Below are 22,734 nucleotides of genomic sequence, written 5' to 3'. Positions count from 1 at the left end.
ATGAGAAAAAAAGAAGTTACTGCTAAACTCACCACCCCAATGCAACCGATTTTACATATGCATGTTTCTTCAGTCCATGCACTCACGTATGTCGTACAGGGAACAGATAATTCTGTATTCTGGGTGTTTTTTGGTGTAACACTATACCATAAGGAGATCTTCAAAGGGTTATTTCCTTATGTATTTTAATTGCTGTATAGCATTCCTTCAAGTTGCCATACCATAATTGACACCAGTCCCCAACTTTGGACATCTAGATTATTTCCAGCTTTTTCTTTTCATTTCAAAAAGAAAAAGCAAAACAACTTTGCTTCCACTTTTTTTCCTTTTACTGAATGCTTCTTCTGTGTCTAGACAGAAGAGAGCCACTTAACCTGTGCAATTGGAGCCATTTCGATAACCTTTGGCCTACACTCAAAGTTTACTCAAAGATCAGAAGTGCATGAGCCGCAAGGATGTCATTAGGTGCTGTTCTTTACTGAGGGACTTGGAAGGAATGAAAGAGTGAATGGAATTACACTGAAAATATTGCTGCCCGAGTGCTGGAGACGGTGTGTGTCACAGTCACAAGCCCATCAGGCTGAGCAGCAGACTTGCAGAAGCGACATTTGAACTTGGTAACAGATGGCCCAATGGTCAGAGCTCAAAGGCCAGGGCTCCTTAAACCGACAGGACACAGGCATATGATTCAAACGCTCTCCACAAGCAGAGCAGCTGTCACCTTCTACTTGTCAAGGGCCACGACGACGTGTGACTGCAAGAGCTGTGCGTCGTTTCTCCTCCCTTAACCTCTGCTATTGCATTGTCCTAGCCTCAGATAGAGACTTTAAAGCTCTGAATCACCGGTGACTTCATTCCCAACTCCATCTGGGCTCAGCCCCCCTGAACTAATGGGAAAACCTCAGAATCTGGTGTCTGTTTAGACCAGATGCGATTCTGCTTAAACCCTGGTAAAAATGATCCATCTCCCCAAGTCTCGAAAGCTCAGTCCTGGGCACTAATGCCATCTAGAGAGGAAGAGGCACCCCCACCACGAGGCGAACTGTCAGGAGGCAGCCCTTCCAGGCGCTGGCCCTGTGCTCGTGCCAGCCGGAGACGGATGCCCTCTTAAGCTTTGTGCTCTGGGCATCTCACCTGCCTCACCCTAGTCCTGGCCCTGCCCTAAAGTCACAGTAAGGCTCTGACTTGGTCATTGCCACCCTTCTCAAGTCCACCTCCCCAATAGACTCTGAATAACTGGTTAAACCTGGGTTCCCAACATCGGCAGGTAGATAATAATAATAGTAATAAATAGGCCACATCCACTAAAAGGCAGCAGTAATGGAAGTGTTGACAGCCTTTCCCTGACCAGGTTGAAAGTGTAAGCCCGTGTACTCCAACCGACTACCAGCCCAGGGTTATCGATAAACAACCCAAACCGTGACTCTGGTCCAGACCAGCACTTGTGTTTTTAAGCCTGCCGAGAGAATTAACATTCAACAGCTGTGCATATTCACACTGCTGAGTGCGTATTACACAATATTATCAGACGTTCTCCTACGCAGAGCGGCAGTATTGGCCCACCGGGTGATTCATGAGGTTCCAACACAGGCCGCCAGAGAAAGGGACCTATCAAGATTTGGGTGATGAGAGAAATTGTAGCGCATGGTAACAAAGGAAGATAGACCGGATATCTTTTCAGGCTGGATCAAGAAAAAGCTTTGACAGAATGAGACATGATTTTCCTTTATTTGAAGTGTTGCAGATCCACAGATCTCGGTGCAATTTGTTCAGTGCACGGAACAATGAGACGAGTATTCCAACCCTCAACAGCTGGGAAAGGAGAGCAATGCGAAAAGCGAGGAGGGAGCCAGGTGAGTTCACGCTTGAATAATAGATTCTCCTGGTAATAAAACCATGGGGAGGGTTGGGCTGGCCCAGGTCTAGAGATAATAAGCCCCTCTTCCTTGAGTCTCCACCAGCTTAGATTTCCTTATAAGCCACCTTGACTGTTCCTCTCCCAGGGACAAGACCCTTCAAAGCCTTCCTGTTGTCTGAGCCAGTGGCCTCCAATGTAGGATGTGTGTGTACTGATCTGTTGGGGTACAGGAAAAAATATTGGAATTATCTTTAGTAATGACAGACGATTCTTGACATACAATGCTTCAACTTACGATTTTTCCACTTTACAATGGTGCAGAAGCAATACACATTCAGTAGAAACTGTACTTCAGATTTTGAGTTTTTTGTATTCAGATTTGGAGATCTTTTCCCGGGCTAGCGAGATGCAGTACGATGCTCCCTCGTGGTGCTGGGCAGTGGCAGTGAGTCCTCAGCTCCCAGTCAGCTGTGTGGTCACGACGGTGAACAACCGATACACTTAGAACCATTCTGTACTCATACAGCCATGCTATTTTTCACTTTCAGGACCGTGTTCAATAAATTACATGAGATATTGAACACTTTATTATAAAATAGGCTTTGTGTTGGATGACTTTGCCCAAACTGTAGGCTAATGTAAGTGTTCTAAGAACATTTAAGGTAGGCTGGGCTAAGCTATGATGTTTGATAGGTTAGGTGTATTAAATGCATTTTTGACACAATATTTTCGACTTATGATGGTTTTATCGGGACATAGCCCATTGGAAGTTGAGCAAGATCTGTATTTATCCTCTGACTTAATTCTATTCTTGAAAATATTTATCGTGTACATTGCATATTAGTACAACAGTGATGAGTATTCATTTCAACAAGAAGGTTCCAAAAATGTTGTACTAATGGGTTGCATGATCAGAAACGTTTGGAAGCTATTGGTCTAATTGAGAAGATGAAACCCTTAGCCTCCGCAATTTGCCTACTCGGACCTCCTGTCCCACTATTTCACTTCTCAGACCACTGACTGCAATAAAATGGATCCAGTCATCCAGAGATTCCTGGGTTTTTATTTTTGTTTTAACGCTTTCTTGTTTGTGTGTCTTGGCAGGTGGAACACCAGCAAACAAGGTCATGCTTATCTGGATACACTGAGCCTCCAACCACTTTACTAGCAGAAATTCCAGTCCTTTCCAGGATACCCCTAGCTCTCCGAGGATAACTACTGTTTTGTAATTCTCAGTGAAACACAGCCTACTGTTGTCTGCTGGAGAGAGGGGGTGACTCAGATGTAATCACCTCTCATGGATAACACTACAATTACTGCCTCCCCTTCACAGCTGCCCCCACTGCTCCGCAGACTAGAGACCATCAACATCACAGGAATTATTCCTAGCTGTGTACCCAGCCACACCAACCTTGGTGATAAGACCTTGGCATCGCAAGGTAAAAATGATTCCAGGAGGTACAGTATGAGGATCCAAAAAACACTCCCTCCTCTGTCATTCACTCAGTCAGGGGGCTCCCGCAGCAAAACTGCTGGGGCCAAGGGTGCTGCATGTGCTTCTGCAGCATGTGCACTGCACAATGGTGCCCAGCCAGGAGTGAATCAAACCTTCAATCCACCACATTTCCCCAAGGTACCCCGGAGCAGATTGCAGTTTCCAAACATGGCAGCCACAACATCTCTCTTTCATCATGCTCTTCTGACAATGTGACATTGACGCTCCTCCTGTCCAGTGGTGAGGTCGAAGACCCCTCCCTTTAAACTTGGGTAGATCTTTGTGACTGCTCTGATCAACGGAGTATGGCAGAAATGATGGTGTGTGACTTCTATAACTTTTTTTTAAAGGTTTTATTTTTCCTTTTTCTCCACAAAGCCACCCGATACATAGCTGTGTATTTTTAGTTGTGGGTCCTCCTAGCTGTGGCATGTGGGACACTACCTCAGCATGGCCTGATGAGCAGTGCTATGTCCGCACCCAGGATCCGAACCGGTGAAACCCTGGGCCGCCGAAGTGGAGCACGCGAACTTAACCTCTCGGCCATGGGGCCGGCCCCGGTGTGTGACTTCTGAGGTTAGGTCATAAACATCCCATGCACTTCTACAAAGATCTCCCCAGATACGTCTTCATTATTCGTGGCACCTACCATAATATGTGCCAGATGAGCTGTGTGACTGTGGGCAAGCTGCCTGAGTTCTTGAAAACTCAATTTCTTCGTCCATAGAATGGGGATAATGTTGATGCCTGCTTCATGAGCATTAAATAAGGCAGTCCATGCAAGTGCATAGGATAATGCTTGGCGTATGTAAACACTCATGGTTAGCAATTATTATTATCACCACCTGGCATTTGGTAGGTGTCCAATTAACATTTGCCCATCGATTAATCAAACTGTGCTGTACCCCAACTGAAAAGGAGATGAAGATCCAATTTGTATCCAAGGCTCTTTGTGTCCTGGGTCTGTTAATGTCTCCAGTCTCAAGCCTTCTTTGCACCAGCTGCCCTGTATGCACCACCACGTGACATCCCCCCACTGTGCCCCATGCTCCAGTCTTCTCTGCATTTTCCCTCAAGCTTCATATTGCCTGTTGGCATTTGCTTTTGCATTTCCCTCTTTCTGAAGGATTCCCTTCAATTCCTCATTCTCCTTTCAACTAATGTTTACTGGTACTTCAGTTCTCAGCCTCAAGGACACCCCTTTGGAAGCCTTTCCTGACCTAAAGAGTAGGTAAGTCCCCCTCTCTGCTGACCCTGTCATGGCTGTAGCTCACCAGATGGCAATTGCCTGCTAATTTCTGTCTCCCCCATGGCCTGGAAGCTCTTAGGCAAAATTTACGTACTGTTCACCTTATTCCCAGTGGTTAGGAGTGTCTAACCAATAATAGTTACTTAACAAATACTTGTTGGACAAATGGTTGCAAGTGAATATTAACCCTAAAACATTAAAGAAAGCCTACATAATGTTCAGCACCATCACTTTAAGAAAATGGAGAACTGTGTAATACATTTTGAAAAGATTTCCATCAAAACAGATTCAAATAAAACCTTGGCACTTACTGGAATAAGTTTCAGTTATCTGGAAAAACAATTCGCTTGCAATGCTTTAACAGAAGATGGTTAAAGAAATAAATTTAACAGAAATAAATGACAATGTTATTCTCTTGTCTTTTCATTGGCTTTTCAAATAGATAAGCTCTTGGGAGGATGGGGGTGGGAAGATTGGAAGACGTAACTTCCCACTGCCAGCGATGGAGGCTTGAATACATGTTGTGCAAGGAATATCTGATGACAGACTCGAAGAAATGTACAGTTGAACGGGACTTTGATGACTGACTGAAGATTGATTGAAAACTGAACCATATAGGGACCGGGCCCATGGCCGAGTGGTTAAGTTCGTGCGCGCTGCTTTGGTGGCCCAGGGTTTCAATGGTTTGGATCCTGGGTGCAGACATGGCACCGCTCATCAGGCCATGTTGAGGTGGCATCCCACATGCCACAACTAGAAGGACCCACAACTAAAATATACAATTAGGTACTGGGGGGATTTGGGGAGAAAAAGCAAAAAAAAAAAAAAAAAAACAGAAAAAGAAGAAGAAGATTGGCAACAGTTCTTAGAACTGAACCATTTAGGACCCAAAGGAGTGGACCAGAAGCAGCTGTCACTGGCCAGGAGGAGAAGGGACTACCTCTGCAGCTCCAAGGATTTGGCCCCGGGTGTCTGCATGGAAGGGCTTTCCAGGAACCCCAGCAGGCCTGCCAAGGTTGCATTTTCTGGTTTCACTGCTAAGGCTTTTTGTATGGAACAAGGAAATATCTGCAGTAGTTTTTGTCCAAATGTGATTAGCACAGCATTCTGTAGTATTCCTTCTAAGGAAAGTGTACCCTACATAAGCTGGGAAAACACCCGAAAGTTCCATTGTGATAGGATCCACCAGGGTGAGGCTAACAGTGATTCCTCCCATAACTGAGGCCACTTTAGTCTCCCACAGAAGGGTTTCTACCGCTCAAGTCTCCACCTTGGTTTGCGTGGCCGGAACCTGTTGGACCACTGCATGCCAGAACCTGTGCTTCTCCCTATGCTGCCTGTTGATTATCAAAAAACACAAGACTATGACACAATGCAATAACCTTCCGAATGCTGAGTGAGTCTCCTCCCTACCTGGGAAAGCCCTCTTCTAGACAGGATATGACATGCCACTCTGGGAGATCTTGGGTTAATTTTTTTCTGCCGCCACACAGAATAATATGGAGATAGGTATGTTCACTTACAGACTACGCCCATTGTTTCCAAACCTTCTTTAGGTTCTTTCCCCTCAGAAGGGACTCCCACTGGCAGTCCTGCCCAACGAAGTCTAGTACAGGTGACTCAAACACACAATCAAGTTTTAGTACAACATGAAGAAACGTGGGGGTCCAAAGGTGCTGAGCTGCTGTGTGACACATCACACACAGCTATTCTGCCAACAACCCAGAGTTGGCTGTCTCACATCGTTTCTTAGTTCTCTTGACACAAATGTAAAATCTCTAACTTTGGGTTCCTAGGTGCCTCTTTCATCTTAGTCTGCAGCCCCTTCTCCAAGGCTGTGACCTTGGGAGTTGACGTTTCTTCTGGTTAATAATGATACCTTACTTTCATTTATCATTAACAAAACACTGTCAAGTACTTTATATCACATGAAGCTCAATGCTCTTGTGAAAAGGTTAGACAGTTATGATTGCTCTGTTTTACAAATGAGGAAACTGAGCTCAGAGAAGTCACCGACTTGCTGATGGTCACCCAAGTAGGAGAAAGCAGAGGGCTTGACTCCTAGTTTCTTGTTTATTCCATCAGAACAAATGAGCTACAGAGGACAAACAGAGGTGTCCTAAAAATGCTATTGCTGGCTCTCCAGTCAGCCTCAGTGTCTCTCCTACTTATTTTTAGGACCCCAGGAAGACTCATGCACGCTCATGAACACGCTTTCAGCTGCCATGTGACATCCTCTCTTCTCCACCTCTCCTCCTCTGATCCCCCTTGGTCCCCTGATGCTCTGCCGCTGGTGCCTGCAGAGAGGAACATTGGAGCTACTCCTCAGTGCCAAGTCAAGTCCATCATTCTATAGTGAGAAGAGAAAGGGGAAGCAGCCAGGAAACATTCCAACAACCCCTACTGTTGTCCTAGGGCAAACAGAGGCGCCAATAGAGAATGGGAGGTCCTGAGACAACTTTGTGGGTCTGACTCTTTAGGATGACTCTTTTTCTAATAATCTCTTCTTCTACCACATTCCTTGGCCCTTCAGGCACATAGTCTCCTGGCAGCCTGTCACTTTTATTCTCCATATATGCCTAGATACATCTGAATTTCAGTCAGAGCTGAATTAAGAAGATCCAGACTAGCAACTGCCCAGGGTACCAGAACAACACTATTATAAATTGGAAAGATTGTCACTTAATTCAGGTTTCTCCCAAAGTCATGTGAATATTAGTCTCTCTCCCACAAACACACAGCACCCCTGAATAGTAAATGTTAAAACATTCTGCCAGGCTGACCTGTCTCGGTGGATTATATGTAGATGTGCCACATACATGTACTTGATGCAATCTTACCTGAAGCTAGAGTCACAATTAGATGGATTCTGAACCTGAATAGGGGCAACTTAGTGCTACTTACTGAGATCAAGCAGTCTAATTCTTTTCATTTCAATTTTAAACCCTTTTGTATTCCCATCATGAAGTTGTCTTGTTTAGAAAATTGTAAAAGAAAACCAAAGTGAGAACAAGAACATGAGAAAAGAGGAAAATATTTTGCCAAGTTTTCTTGGTACCCAGACTTTGTTTTAGCCAGTGGGTGTAAATTAACAAGAGAATCTGTTTCCATATGCAATTTTTATTAATAGAACAGTTTATTCCTGGAGTTCTAATTAAACGTTGAACAAATATTTTAAAAATGTCAGTTTGAAGGGGCACCAACTCATTAGCCTGCCAGGTGCTCAAAACTTTGGTCTAGCCCGGATCTTAGGGGTCAATCAGCTCAGCCTCCTCCAACCTCACTTGGCCTTTGTTTTACTTTCTTGTGAAATGGAGAATTAAAGTCGAAGCTTAACGAGTCTTTGTTAACTGAGTATCTTTAAAATCATATGAATCTTTGAAGTTCTTCCTCGAAAGAAGTGGACAGTCAACTGGAATGGAGAAACCTTTACTATGCAAGGGATTTGGCCGTGCCAGTTTTGCTGTGGTGATGAGATTTTGATCGGAGGAAGCAGCAGCCGCTCCACCTCGCTGAATGGAGCCTTACCCAGCAGGGCTGGAGTCCTCTCTACTGCAGCTCGTTTTCCTCTACTTCTCATATAAGCCAAGTTCAGCCACTGTTATGGAGGAAAGTTGTGGCTGAGACTAGAGTCAAATTGAGTGATCAGAGGGGCTGCTTCCAGAGGCTACCAATTAGGGCCTCCTTTAGGGGCAGTAGGACCCCATAAAAAATGTGTGTGAACACACACATCCAAACACGTGCTCACATCCTCCTGTATTAGTCTGTAACCCAAGGCTTCCCAAACTGGAATGTGAATGCAGATCACCTGGGGATCCTATTAAAATGCAGATTCTGATTAAATGGGTCAGGGATGGGATCTGAGAGACCACATTGCTAACAAGCTTCCAAGTGGTGCTGATGCTGCTGGTCCTCAGACCACGCATTGAGTGGCAAACCTACCCAACCATATTCTTTTTTTTTTTTTTTGATTGGAACCTGAGCTAACAGCTGTTGCCAATTTTTTTTTTTTCTTTTACTTCTCCCAAAGCCCCCATTACATAGTTGTATATTCTAGCTGTAGGTCCTTCTAGTTGTGCTATGTTGGATGCTGCCTCAGCATTGCTTGATGAGTGGTGCTAGTTTTGTGCCCAGGATGCGAACAGGCAAAACCCCGGGCCACTGAAGCAGAGTACACGAACCTAACCACTCAGCCACAGGGCCGACTCTCAACCCAACCATATTCTCCATCTGACAGGTGAACACAGCACTCTTGGTGTTAGGGTCTAAGGATAAGGGTGAATCAGGGAGATCAGAGTCTAGAAGAGGAGATAAATATATAGGCCAGTGATTGCATCATAATGTTATAAGTGTTAATGAAGGTACATATAGAAATGTGTAAGCACAGGGAGAAAGAGACTGAGTAGAGGGAACCAAGACAGACAGATGGAAGGAAGGAGGAAAGAAGAAGGAAGGAAGGAAGGCAGGAGGAAGAAAGGAAGAAAGAAGCGGCCAGGCAGAAATAGATGGATTTCTATGTATGGATTCTCTTGACAGGGTCTAGGAAAGAAATGAGGCAACTTTGGCAAGACTGCATTTGACACCTTGGATGCCAAATATTTTTGGCATCCCTAGGGGCAGAAATATTTTTTACTCACTTTTGTGTTCTGCTTAGTACAGCTCTGGCATGTAAGTTCTCCATAAATGCTTGTTGACAGAATGAATTACTCAGTTATTACATTTCACTGAAATTTTTATTTGGTCAAATATGTATAACATGAATTTACCATTTTAACCATTTTGAAGTGGACAATCCAGTGGCATTAAGTACATTCACATCGTTGTCCAGTCAATGCCAGTACCCATCTCCAGAACTTCTTCATCCCAAACTGACATTTGGGTTGTTTCCACCTTTTGGCTATTGTGAATAATGCTACTGTGAACACTGGTGTACAAATAGCTATAGGAGTCCCTGCTTTCAATTCTTTTGGAATATTCAGAAGTGGAATTGCTGGATCATATGGCAATTCTATGTTTAATTTTTGAGGAAACTCCATACCATTTCACTTGATTTTATTTATTTCTCTTTTTTTGGAAGATTAGCCCTGAGCTAACTACTGCCAATCCTCCTCTTTTTGCTGAGGAAGACTGGCCCTGAGCTAACATCCATGCCCATCTTCCTCTACTTTATATGTGGGATGCCTAGTACAGCATGGCGTGCCAAGCGGTGCCATGTCGGCACCCGGGATCTGAACCGGTGAACCCCGGGCCGCTGAGAAGCAGAATGTGCAAACTTAACCACTGTGCCACCGGGCTGGCCCCCACTTGACTTTAAATTTTAAAAGTTTGATGAAGTAGTACAGGAGATAAACAATTTAAGTATCTAGGTTCTCCTTGCTGGGAGGAAGGTCCAGTGACCTTCACATCTGGTTTATAAAAAGGGTCGCCTTGCTGAACCTCCCCTACAACATGCGGTGAAGGTGAAGCTGGAAGGCGGGCCATCTGTCACATCATTTTCCCCAGGCTAGATGGACCACTTGGCAAGGGGACTGTCAGGCCTTCACATTTCTTGACCTACCCGTGCTTGCCTTTCAGGAAGTCTCTCCCCACCCTGCAGCTGCAGAGAAGAGAGATGGCCCCAAGTCAGTGCTGAGTGGCTTTCTCCCACGAGAGAGCCCGGGAAGGCGAAGCCAGCAAGACTCCTCATGCCAAAGGCGGGATGGTTTCTGCAACTGGTGACACTGGCAGTAACATTTTCCAGGGAGCCGATCTAATTCTGAGACAGCCAAACCTCGGGGAGCACAGACTGCCCAAAAGCAGAGAGCTCTGAGGGTGTGGCTAAGACTAATGCCGGGGAGGGGCCGGTCCGGCAGCTGGAGGCCATTAAAATGTGGCAAAGGCTCCCTTCTTTGTTCTCAGGATCCATTTAAAGTGCTACCAGCCCCTCGGGCAGAGAGTTAAATTCCAGGAACAGGGACTCCAGACTATCCAGACGGAATCCTGACTCTCAAACACAGGATGTCATTTTTGAAAAGCTATTGATTGAAATAACAGACTTGTAAAAAAAAAGCATCCATAATCCCACCCTTCCCCCCGACCCCAGCAAATTCCGTTTTCATTTTTCCGTGTTCTCCTCCAGAGCTAATGCAATTTTTATTGCTCTTTTCACTCAATCAGTCATGCGTAGATTTCTCTTGTCTCCTCCCCACTTCTGAAGGTAGTTCTACCCAAATTATTGCCATTTTCAGGTTTCTGGGATTGATGGGGAGAAGGATGGGTCTCCTTCCTCCTCTGTCTCTTGGCTCACTCTCCCCAACACACACACAGACACAGACACACACACACACACTTCCTCCCTCCAGGTGCCCTCCCTTCTGTTGGTGATGTGTTTCACTGACTTGCTGACTCACTCCAGTTTATTGCCCAACGTCTTTGGGATAGACACTAGTCAGGCACAGAAGCGTGCTTTTTCAGCCCCATGCCCAGTCTGGTCTTGAGTCTGCCTGGAGCGGACCATTGCTGAAGGACGCGGAGAGCAGCTGACCCCCTGGACCCCCACATCTGGGCCTGCTGCCCTACATCAGTAACCCCCCTCTTCTTTCCCAGCTGCTGAGTTCTCTCTCTCTTCCTCCCCACTGGTAACAGCTCTCGGAAACCTCACTCACACTAAGTGACTCAGGGAAGGGTTTCCTCAAGGATTTACAGTGTTTCTCTACCACCAGAATGCATTCCATTTTTACAGCTCTCGAAGTCTTAAACCTATCACGTTGGCATTCCTAAGCAGGGGTAAGACTGAGGGATTGTGGCTGTTCCCAGAACCTCTAAACTGGCACCCTTCGGGGTCCTGCCCACAGCGGGACCACCGCATGGTACTTGGGCGCTTCCCCCAGCAACTTCAGTTTCCCAACTCCTGTGTCGCCCCCTGTGACTTCAAAACTTCCTTCAGCTCAGGTGGCCCTGACTATACTCCCTGGCTGCTCGTTTCAACCTTGCTGCACATCCGGATCTCTCGTTTCTGGGGACCTAATTGCCAGGTGCTTGCTTGCTTAGGTCTTCCGTTCAGGCATCCTTTATTACGACTAGGCTAGCTGTCATGACTTAGCGGAAAGTATGCAAACCTTTTTCCTGAGAAATGGGCAGGCAGGGGAAGTGAGGACGCAGGACTCGATTAGAACTTTCTCTCACTGCTGTCTGGGCTAACATTCAAGGGTCCTGCCTCCCCATCCTGAAAGTGAGCTCTTTTCATTGATTGATTTTCTCCTTTTTAGTGAAAAGAACTATGGTCTATATCAAGTTCAAGGACTTGAAAACCAATATTAGGAAGACTAAGTAACAGTGTAACTTTAAAGTCAGAGAGGGGCACCAGCTCGGTGGCACAGCGGTTAAGTGCGTATGTTCTGCTTCTGTGGCCCGGGGTTCACCAGTTCGGATCCAGGGTGCCGACATGGCACCGCTTGGCACGCCATGCTGTGGTAGGCGTCCCACATATAAAGTAGAGGAACGTGGGCATAGATGTTAACTCAGGGCCAGTCTTCCTCACCAAAAAAAAAAAGAGAGGAGGATTGGCAGCAGTTAGCTCAGGGCTAATCTTCCTCAAAAAAAATAAAAATAAAAAAAATAAAGCCAGAGAGGCCTGTGACTGGATCCTGACCATGACATACATTAAACTCTGTAAGCTTGAAAAATGTGCTGTTCTCTCAGCCTCAAGTTCTGCGTCTATAAAATGGGGTTAATACTTACCACCTCCTAGGTTTCCTCTGACACTGAGATAAGCTGCATAGAACTCTTAGCACACTACCTAGGTAGCACCGTGCTCTACAATTGTATTTAAAAAATTACTAACAATTACTGAGCAGTTACTATTTTATTAGTACACTAATGTGTATTAATTTGGATACTTTTGAAGTCAAATAACAAAAACCTTTCCTCAACTAGCTTCACCATTAAGAAAAAATTATTTTTCACATAGCAGTAAGTCTCCAAGGTTGGGGCTCCAGAGTTGATGAGTTTAGTGGATCAACAATGTTACCAAGGACCCAGGTAATTTCTATCTTTGTTCCCTGCCATTTTTGTCCTATTGGCTTTGTCTTCAGGCCAGCTTTCTTCTGTCTAGAACTTGGCTTCCACACAACCATCGGCACAACCAGGCACAACAGCACCCAAGAAAGAAGACACCATATGTGTATGTGGGTTTGTGTTTTTTTTAAGAAAAAAAGACTTTTCCATTTCTGGCCATGAAACTGTAGCTGCTATTGGAATTGCCTTCCTGCCATAAACAACCGCAAAACTGGACAAAATACATGAAAAAACCGTTTTCAACCATTGTACATAGGCAGTGCAGGGTGATCCCCGAGAGAAGGGAAAAAAATTAGATGAGCCCTACAATTGCTCTGGCTTCTTTCCTGGAGACATTTCTGGATCTCAGAGCAGAAAGGAGACCCAAGCAGAGCGTGGCAGCCTCTCTTGGTTTGGGAAACAGAGATCGTAGTTGGAGGACATGGCATTTGGAATTTGGGGCAGAGGATTGGAGAGATGAAAACTACACAGAGAGAGAACACCCAGCAATCTGCTTAAGGAGAACCTTTGAGTCTTTGGTTGAATACTAAGCCTCATAAACTCAGAGTAAAACTGCACAAGGCTGGGCAATAAAACAACTCTTGAAGCTGCGCAATTCCCAACGTTCACACGGGCATGCCAGCTGTTTGCATTCCAGCCAGCTGGAGTAGAACGTCTTCTCTGGATGCCTGGGCATTTGGTAGACTGCAGAAGGGTTGTGCCTTAGCAGTAAGGCTAAACCAGCCCCAGAGTGAACGCTACTGCCTTCAAAAAGGTTTACAGAATCCTCAAAAGAATTAAGCTGTTTTTTTTTTTTTATATAAGTTATGTCTCATGCAATATTTAGGACATGCTTATACTAAAACTTGCTCATTGTCTGAGGTTCAAGGTTAACTAGGTGCTCTGTGTTTTTATTTGCTAAATCTGGCAACTCTAGATAAGTGTACTGTGGTTATGGAAGACGTTACCATCAAGAGAAGCTGGGTGAAGGATACACAGGAACTCTGTTCCACCTTTGCAACGGTTCTGTAAATCTAAAATTACTTTAAGATAAAAGGCTAAAAAATTGAGTTTATAAAATATTTTTAATGACACGAGAATATGTTATATGAAAAAAAGCTGGAAACAGAGCTGGGTATTCATTATGATATCATCTATGTAATTTTTTAATGAAATTTATCCTTAAAGGGTAAAAAACACTGAAAGGAAATATATAAATATTAACAACTGTTATTATGGATGATTATATTCTGTGATGTTTTATTTTCTTTTTTATACTTTTAACAACTTTTGCATAATAAGCATACATTAATTCTCATAATAGAAATTCTTTTAAATAGCTAAAAATAATCAAGCTTAGCAGCAGGTAAGCTGAATTGCTTGTCCATACAAAGCCCATCACTCTTTAAAGGAAGACAACAAAATCCAGATATTTGACAGTAAAATGCTCACAATGCCTAGTGTCCAATAGTTACCAAACATGCAAAGAAACAGAAAAATATGACTCTTAACTAAAAGAAAAATCAGTCAATAGAGACAGACTTAAAAGTGACAGTCATGGTAGAATTTTCAAAAAAGGAATTTAAATAGATATTATAAATATGTCCAAGAATTCAAGGTAAAACATGAAGATAGTGAAGACATAAATGGAAACTACAAAAATAATGAAATGGAACTTCTAGAGCTGAAAATACAATATCTGAAATGAAAATTCACTGGATGAGCTTACCAGCATAATCAACACTACAGAAGAAAAGATCAGTGACATGAAGACATAGCAATAAAAGCTATCCAAATTGAAGCACAGACAAAAAAAGTTTTTCAAACAATGGGTAGAGCTACAGTGACCTATGGAATAATATCAAGTGACTTACATACAAATAATCAGAGTTTAGAAGGACAAAAAGTGGGGCAAAAAAATATATTTGAAGAAATAGCGGCCAAAATTTTTCAAAATTTGATGAAAACTATAAACCACAGGTCTTAAAATTTTAATTAGCCTTGTACAGGATAAACACAAAGAAAATCACAGCAAAACACATCATAATAAAATTGCGGAAAACCAGTGATAAAGAGGAAATTTTAAAAGTAGCCAGAGAAAGAAATACATTGTATCCAGGAGAACAAAGATGAGAGCAATGGCAGACTTCTTATCAAAAATACTGCAAGCCAGAAGACAATGAAATGACATCTTTAAAGTGCCAAAAGAAAAAGAAATTTTATAACCTAGAATTCTATATCCAGGGGAAACTGTGTCCTTCAAAAAGGAAGACAAAATAAAGACATGTTCAGGCAAACAAAAGCTGGAGAATTTGTCACCAGCAGCAGTACCTTACAAGAAATGTTAAGGAAGTTTTTTAAGCAGAAGGAAAACAATTCCCGATGGAAATTGGGAAGCACACAAGGAAATGAAGAGCTCTGGAAATGTAAGTGTGTAGATTAATATGACATTGTTTCTTATTTTAAGATTTCTTTAAAAGATAATTGACTGTTTAAAGCAAAAATAATATTGTAGTCTGAGATTTATAACACATGTAGAAGAAAATTAATGAACCATAGCACAAAGGAGGAGACTACAGTGTTGTAAGGCTCTTCTATTTCCATGAGGTAGACTAGGACAAGTTAAAAATGCAGACTGAAAACACAGAAACTACTTTAAAAAAGAAATGCAAAGAGGTGTAGCTAACAGCCAAAAGAAGAGATAAAATGGAATACTAAAAAGCAAAATAAAACTCAATAAAAATAAAGGCAGAAAAAGAACAGATGAGACAAATAGAAAACAGTTACAGGGCAGAGAATGTCAGAATAGATAAGAAAGCAAAATCCAACTATCTACTGTCTACAAAAATTGCACTTTAAGTATAAAGTCACAGACATGTAAAAGTAAAAGGATGAAAAACGATAAACTATACAAACGTGAATCTGGAAAAAATTCTGAAAGACATATCTGATAAAGGACTTATATTCAAAATATATAGCGAACTCTTATAATTCATTAGCAAAAAGATGAACAACCCAATTAAAAATGGGCAAAAAGGGCCAGCCCTGGTGGCCTAGTCTTTAAGTTTAATGTACTCTGCTTCAGTGGCCCCAGTTCGGTTCCTGGGCATGGACCTACACTGCTCTGTTGGTGGCTGTGATGTGCTGGTGGCCCACATACTGAAAAATAGAGGAAGACTGGCATGGATGTTAGCTCAGGGTGAATCTTCCTCAGGAAAAACAGGGCAAAATATTTGAACAGACATTTCGTCAAAGAAGATATACAGATGGCAAATAAGTGCATAAAAAGATACTCTACGTAATTAGTCACCAGGAAAATGCAAATTAAAACCACAATAAGGTTCTGCTACAGACCCACTAGAGTAGCTTAAATTGAAAATGTCTGATGATACCAAGTGTTGATAAGGGTGTGGAGGGACTGAAACTCTCATATGTTTTGGGTAGAAATACCAAATGATATATTCCAAAATCTTACTTTGGAAAACAGTTTAGCAGTGTCTTATAAATTTAAGCATAAACCTAATGTATGATCCGATAATACCACCTCCAGGTATTTTCCCAAGAGAAATGAAACATATGTCCACACAAACACTTTCTTGCAAATGTTCATAGTACCTTTGTTCATAATACACAAAAAATGGAAAGAACCCAAATGTACATCAACTGTGGAATGGATAAATAAATTGTATTACATCTATATAATGGAATACTGATCAGCAATAAAAAGGAATGAACTGCTGCTACGTACAACAATACGAATGAATCTCAAAAGCATTATGCTACGTGAAAGAAGTCGGGCATACAAGGCAATCTCTGTATGATTCGATTTACGTGAAATTTTAGAAAAGGCAAAAGTATAGTGATAGAAAGTACAGATAGCACAGATCAGTGATTGCCGGGCCTGAGTGTGGAGGGAGGGGGATTGACTACAAAGGGGCACGGGGAACTTTTGGGGACATGGAAATATTCTTTATCATGATTGTGGTTATGGTTACATGACTGTCTAGATTTGTAAAAACTCATCAAACTGTATACTCAAATTCGTGAATTTTATTGTATGTAAATGATACCTCAATAAAGCTTAAAAATAATAACAAAAAGAAAACGGAAACAAGAAAAAAGCAGTAATCATGAGAAAGCAAGAGTGGCTATATTAATATAAGAAAAAAGACCTTTCCAAGAACTTCTTCCAGAAGACTTCCCCTCACATTTCATTGGCCAGAATTTCCTCATGTGTTCGTCTTTAAACCAATCGCTGATAAGGGAATGACACTTAGGAGGGTTCTAGTTTAGAGCTTTAGAGAGCTCAGACTGCAGAGCAATCAGGGAGGACCCACTGGAACTGGGGATGGAGCCAGCCTCATACGAGGCACATGGCTCAACAGAGGTGCATAGACTCCTCAACAACGGTGAGGTTCTGTTGTGAGGGAAACTGTGGCAGCTGTAACAAGTAAGCCCCCACATTTCAGTGACTTACCACCATCAAAGCTTTCCTCCATGTAGAGATTCTGGGACTCTTGTTTCTTCCCCATCTATGGCTCTGTCATCTTAGGCCTGTGCTTCCAACCAGCAGACAGGGGAAGAGAGTATGAAGAAGCCACATAACTACTTCTTAACCTGCTCCCCTCAAAGTTACACGTGAAATTTCTGCTCACACTCACTGAAAAGACCTAGTCATGTAGCCACATCCAGATGGAAAGGGAGCTGGAAATATGGTCCCTAGCAGGAGAGCCGATTCCTGGTGATAATTCCACACTGAGGAATGGGGCACACATTTTGGTAGGCAGCTGGTTGTCTACCATGGTGAGGGCGGAGGTGGGGACGCTCAACATTGAGTGACAAGCCAACAGCTTCTACCACAGAAAATGTATTATTTACCTTTTCTCAATTATCCCCAAAACAATGCTTTGTCATAGATATTATGATTGTCCCCATTTTACAGATGTGAGTCTGAGACCCAGAGAGGTTAAATAACATGCGCCAGGTCAGATAGCTTCTGTAAGTGGCAGAACCAGAATGTTCATCTACGCGGTGTGACTCCAGTTCAGCTCTCTTAATCTTTATTCAAAATCGCCTGAAGAAAAACATCACCTCTTCTTTCTTCATCATTTGACTATTGGAGCTTTTGGCTCAGATGAGTGTCTGAAGGAAAACTTCTGAGAGCAGGCCACACAGATGAGGAGCAGGTGTCCGCTGGACACTCACCAAGTTCTCTCTTGTCATGGTATCACGGACCCTGGAAACACTATACCAGCCTTCCTTTCTAGAATAATGTTGACTCATGTCTGGGCAAATAAGAAAAGTTTAGTCCAAGTAAATCTGTTCCAATAAATCCTAACTCTCTCATTTTGCAGGAATGACCAGTTCCCATGACTCACATGGCACCCCCCCACCCCCACCCAAAGGGTTTCACTGTTTTTTTTATACTAGCACCCAGTGAGGAGAGGTAACCTTTTATTCTTCTTGGTTTTCATCATAATCTGTGACCATCCCTGGCATTCTGCATATCACACATGTGCCCTAGGTTGCAAGAGAAGGATGGTCTCGTGGTAGTAGGCGGCACAGGTAAAGGCAAGGGCTGGCAGGGGTCTTTTGCAATGTATTAAGCTAGTAGTACCATCCACATCTCATTTTTTATTAAAAACACAAATGTCACCCTCCCTACAGCTGCCACTGTCAGACGAACAAGGTTGGAGGAAGAGAATGCTAAACAAGTTCATTCTGATTCAAAGTCCTTGGTACATTACCTGAAAATGTGTTTACAGAGGGCGAATTTCTTCTCCTAGAAGAGAGAGCCTCATTCAAGCCATTTGCCTCTTTAATCAGAGCTCAGGAACTTTCCAAGTTAATTTATTTTAAGCAATTTCCTGCTGGAAATCCAGCACAGAGGTGGTCATACCCTCCATTTGAAGTGCTAATAATTCACATTGTAACTCCACTCGGCTCCCTTGTCTACATTTGGCATACTTTGTGGGATCATTTTAATATTTCATCATCACTTTAATAAACTGTGTAATCTTGCACAAGTTACTCAGGCTCTCTGGGCCTCAGATGCCTCATCTGTAAGATGAGAGGGTTGGACTAGATAAATGGTTTTGGGTTATTTTTCCCCAAGTAAAATTTTATGTGGCTCTCTGATAGGTAAAAGAGATAAAACTGCACTAGTTGGAGCTGAAGCATTTATGGAGCGGACCTACTATGTGTCGAGCACCGTGCTGGTTGCTGGGATACAAAGCTGAGTGGAACACAGCCTCTACTCTCATTCTAGTGGGGGAGAGAGACATCAATACAGGACGGTTGTGTAACTATAAGACACATGCGTTAAAGGCAGAGCTAGAGATATGCAAGGGGCAGGGGTGGACACCAGCCTGGGGAAATAGGGAGGGCTCTCGGAGGAGGATGAGTAGTTGCAGCAGATGTCACTGTTGCATCCCCTGGCTCCTCTTGGGGTTTCCACAAAGCCATGGAGGACGCTTCAGCGCATACTGCTAGGCGCCCACCTCAAGCACATCTGAGTCTCTGCACCTGCCTGCAAGAGGACTCTAGGCTAGGACAGGTGCAGACCAGAGGTGGGGAAGAGTTCATACCCTTCTGAGCCAACCACAGCTGTGGAGGTGGGAGAACCAGACAGTAAGTGCCTGAGCCTTCTGTCCCCTGGGGGATAGTCTGAGGCACATTCTATACAGTTGGCCCTCTGGATACACACACTTTATTGACTTTCTCCTTTCACTGACTTGCCTTGCTCCCTCACCACTGCTTTCTGAGATCACTTGCCAAATAGATGACTCACACCCAAGTCAGTGTCTCAGGTTTTGCGTTCAAGGGAAGCTAACCTGAAGGAGCGGCCACGTGAAGAGGAGTGAAAGGATTTCTGAGGGAGGGCATGGCAGCAGCAAATGCTCAAAAGTGAGAAACAGCAGAGCATGGGGAACACGAGTGGTTCAGTGCTGGCTGGACCATGGCATTGGAGCCGTTGATTACATAGAGTCCACGGGAAAACACCCTCCATCTGCCCAGGACGCTCTCAGACCACTCCGACCACCCATTGTATGCTTAGAGAAAGCAAGCTAATTCTAATATTTGCTAACCAGTGCAGACAGACGACCAGTGCACTTTTCTGGGGAGAGGCAGCTGCCTGGTGCTCTTGGAAACCATGTTCTTTCTTGAAGATCTCCTGTGACTCTAACGGGTTGCAGTCCCTTCTCTTATCACACTGGGCTTCGAGTTCAAGGGCGGCTGACACAGCCTAATCACATTCTCTGGAAGCAGAGTCCATTGTATTATTACCTCATTGTATTTAATCTGCAAATGAGGAGTTAGAATTTAAAATGTCTCTTGAGGGGCAGGAGGTGGGGAATAGAATTTTACAGTAGGGAGGATAGGAAACCTGCTTCTACATTGTGCATTGGCATGAATATAATAGAAATGAAAATGAAAGGTAAGATGAGGGAAAGGGAAAATAACAGTGGCAAGGTAAGGAGGAGCTGGAAGTGAGGTTATTCAAAATCCATGTTCTCAGCCCTATTCATTTGCTAGAGGGGGGCCCCAGATTTGACAGAAGCTTTCCAATCACTACCATGAAAAGAAGAGCACTGCCAGTTATAAAATTTAGAGAGTCCATAAGGTAAAAAGAAGTCAGCTGCTAAGGAAAAGCACAACTATTTGTAGTATTGAGACAGAATAAAATTTCTCCATGAGTCGTAAGTAGAGAGGCTGCTGCCTGATGTAATGAAGAGCATCTGTAAAGCTGTCCTTCCAGGAAACACAATGACAAAGTGCACAGGGCTGTTTCTTAGGACATCCCTCAGTACAGACTGATGGCATCATAACAAAATGCAATTCCGTAAAAGCAACTTTATGGGGTGCCGATATGATATAGCCAAGTATCAAGGCCACTGATGGTCTACTTAATTCATAATTCAGGGGTAGGTCTTAGGGTAGTTAGAAGAATGTACAGACTGTGTTTACTTCAGGTAATCTTCCATAAATATTGTTTCTCTCGGCTGAGCTTTTAAAAATATTGAGGAGCTCTAAGTTTGAAATCACCATCTGGATGGTGGCTTTTCCAGGTGGCTGGTTAAGCACAAAACCGCCTGCTCTTCTCATCAATCGGCCCAGGTGGGGCAGGTCTGCCATCCTCTGGTGCAATGCTGGGGCCACACCAGGACACGGGCCGTGGCTCGGAAGGGGACCTCCAGGGTTTTCACGGGCAGGGCGCCCAAGATTCTCCTCAGAAAGTATTGATGCATTCTTTCTAACTCAGAGGCAAATGGGTGATCAGGACCCCACAAACTTTATATCATAAAACACGATACAACAATTTTAGCCCAGGAAAAAAATATTAACCAGGGGCTACAAACCCTGCTTCTCCAGTGAGGGAAGAAAAGCCATTCAGTAAAGTACCTCGAAGTGGCTGGCTGGCAAAATGCCACTCCGTGGCACCTTCCAAGACAGACAAAGTTGCAAAATGTACCCCTCTGCTAAGTGACTTGCTGAGGGTGATTGTGAGCTAAAAGTGGGTAAACCTGGGGAGATGTCTACCAAAAATGACGGCTTGGCTTTAGAATAATAAACCTAGGAGCCCTCTCCAGTAGAGAGGAGGTAGGTGCAGGGGTAGTAATCCTGGCTTTTCAGAATAAAGCCATGGTACCTGCATAGGACCTCCCTCTCTTCTGCAACACTGCAGGGCATACAGCCAGCCCAGCCCAAACGGTTGGGAGTTGGAGAAGAGAGCAGCAGCACAGATAAAGATTTAACTTTGGAAGAGAGTTGGCTGGACTGGGATAAAGCAGACAATTGTGAGGTTGAAAAGGACTTCCTTCAAAATCAGCTTGTCTAGGGCCCAACCTAATAAATTTCCCAACGGCCACCCTACAGGTAGGCAGGCATTTAACCTCTGAATGCTGAAAGCTTTTTAGAAAGGAAAGGGTCTCACCAAATAACGGAGCTCCCTCATCAACGAGTTGACTCTGGTTATCCAAACGAGGCCAATTCTGTCTCTTGGCAATTTCTACCCGGTGACTCAACATAACTCCCCCCACCCCCCTCAAGCAAGTCTGTTCCTCCTCTGAAATGCAAAACTTCAAAATAATCTGAAGATAACTACTCAGAGCTCCCTGTTGTCTTCTCCAAGTTTTCCAGAAGAACCTATTTCCATATAAGGTAACTCCTCTCTGGATGAGCGTTGGCAAGATTTAGCAAATAAAAATACAGGATGCTCAGTTGAATTTGAGTTTCAGATAAACAAGGAATACTTTTTTAGTACAAGTATGCTCCGTGTAATGTTGGGGCATCTTCAGCCCAGATGATAGCTTATTTGCAGAACGCTACACACCACGGCTTCTGCCTCTCTTATCTACTTTCCTCTCTTTCAGTTTCCTTTGTTCTTCTGGCATCAGTCTTCTCCCCTTCTTTCCATACATTAAACTAGATTATAAACTCCTCCAGGCCAAGGGCCATGTATACTCTTAACATGATAATCCTGCCTCACTTTTGTAGAGAGCTTTTATTGCAAAAGCTTCATCCTGTTCTATTTTCTTATTTTCTCCTCACACTCTTTCACCCCATTGTCCCTACAGGGTGGATGCTGGGAGATGATTCCGGCCTGGTGGAATGGAATGGGGTGGTTCTAGTCACCTGAGAACACTTTCTCCACTATCTCCCATTTCAGGCTTCTAGGCTGGAGGTCACAGAGCACAGCCCTTGGCAGGCTCATGCTTAACCCTTTCCAAACAGATAAGGCCCCTTACCATTTTTTGAAGCTTGTCAGTGGGCATTCCACAACTTCCCCCAGGGCCTCACCAGGATTGAATGACACTCACTCCTCAGGAAATGAAGGCTTCCTCTCCCACCCCTCCCTCTTTAACTCTTAATTCCATTCTCTAATTCTCTGATTAAATCTTAAATTTCTTTTTGATTAACATTCCCCTGTTTAACTTCAATAGGGGAACTAGACACCTGGAAACAAAACAAGGACTATTTTAACGAAAGTGATTAGTGGAATGAAATATTGCCATGGAACACACTCTTTCCCCTGCCACTGGGCTGAAGTAGGGTGAGGGCCACCTGGAGACTGTGTGTGTGTATGGGCTGGTGGAG

At 43.6% G+C, this 22,734-nt stretch overlaps 2 long non-coding RNA genes across 2 annotated transcripts; one reads left to right on the top strand and one right to left on the bottom strand.

Annotated features, from left to right (window-relative positions):
- Positions 1-1,540: 1,540 nt before the first annotated feature.
- On the top strand, positions 1,541-4,297 carry LOC138924372 (uncharacterized). The gene is made up of 2 exons (XR_011439418.1): positions 1,541-1,853; positions 2,963-4,297. It is a non-coding gene; the product is annotated as an uncharacterized lncRNA (long non-coding RNA).
- A 10,316-nt stretch (positions 4,298-14,613) lies between these two features.
- Positions 14,614-21,673, bottom strand: LOC138924371 (uncharacterized). Its single transcript, XR_011439417.1, has 2 exons — positions 21,572-21,673; positions 14,614-17,921 (listed from the first exon to the last, which is right to left on the bottom strand). It is a non-coding gene; the product is annotated as an uncharacterized lncRNA (long non-coding RNA).
- Positions 21,674-22,734: the final 1,061 nt, after the last annotated feature.

The sequence above is a fragment of the Equus caballus genome, chromosome 5 (assembly GCF_041296265.1).
Source record: "Equus caballus isolate H_3958 breed thoroughbred chromosome 5, TB-T2T, whole genome shotgun sequence".
Classification (NCBI taxonomy): domain Eukaryota; kingdom Metazoa; phylum Chordata; class Mammalia; order Perissodactyla; family Equidae; genus Equus; species Equus caballus.
Note: the sequence above shows the minus strand (reverse complement) of the source record. Positions and strands in the feature narration are given on the sequence as shown.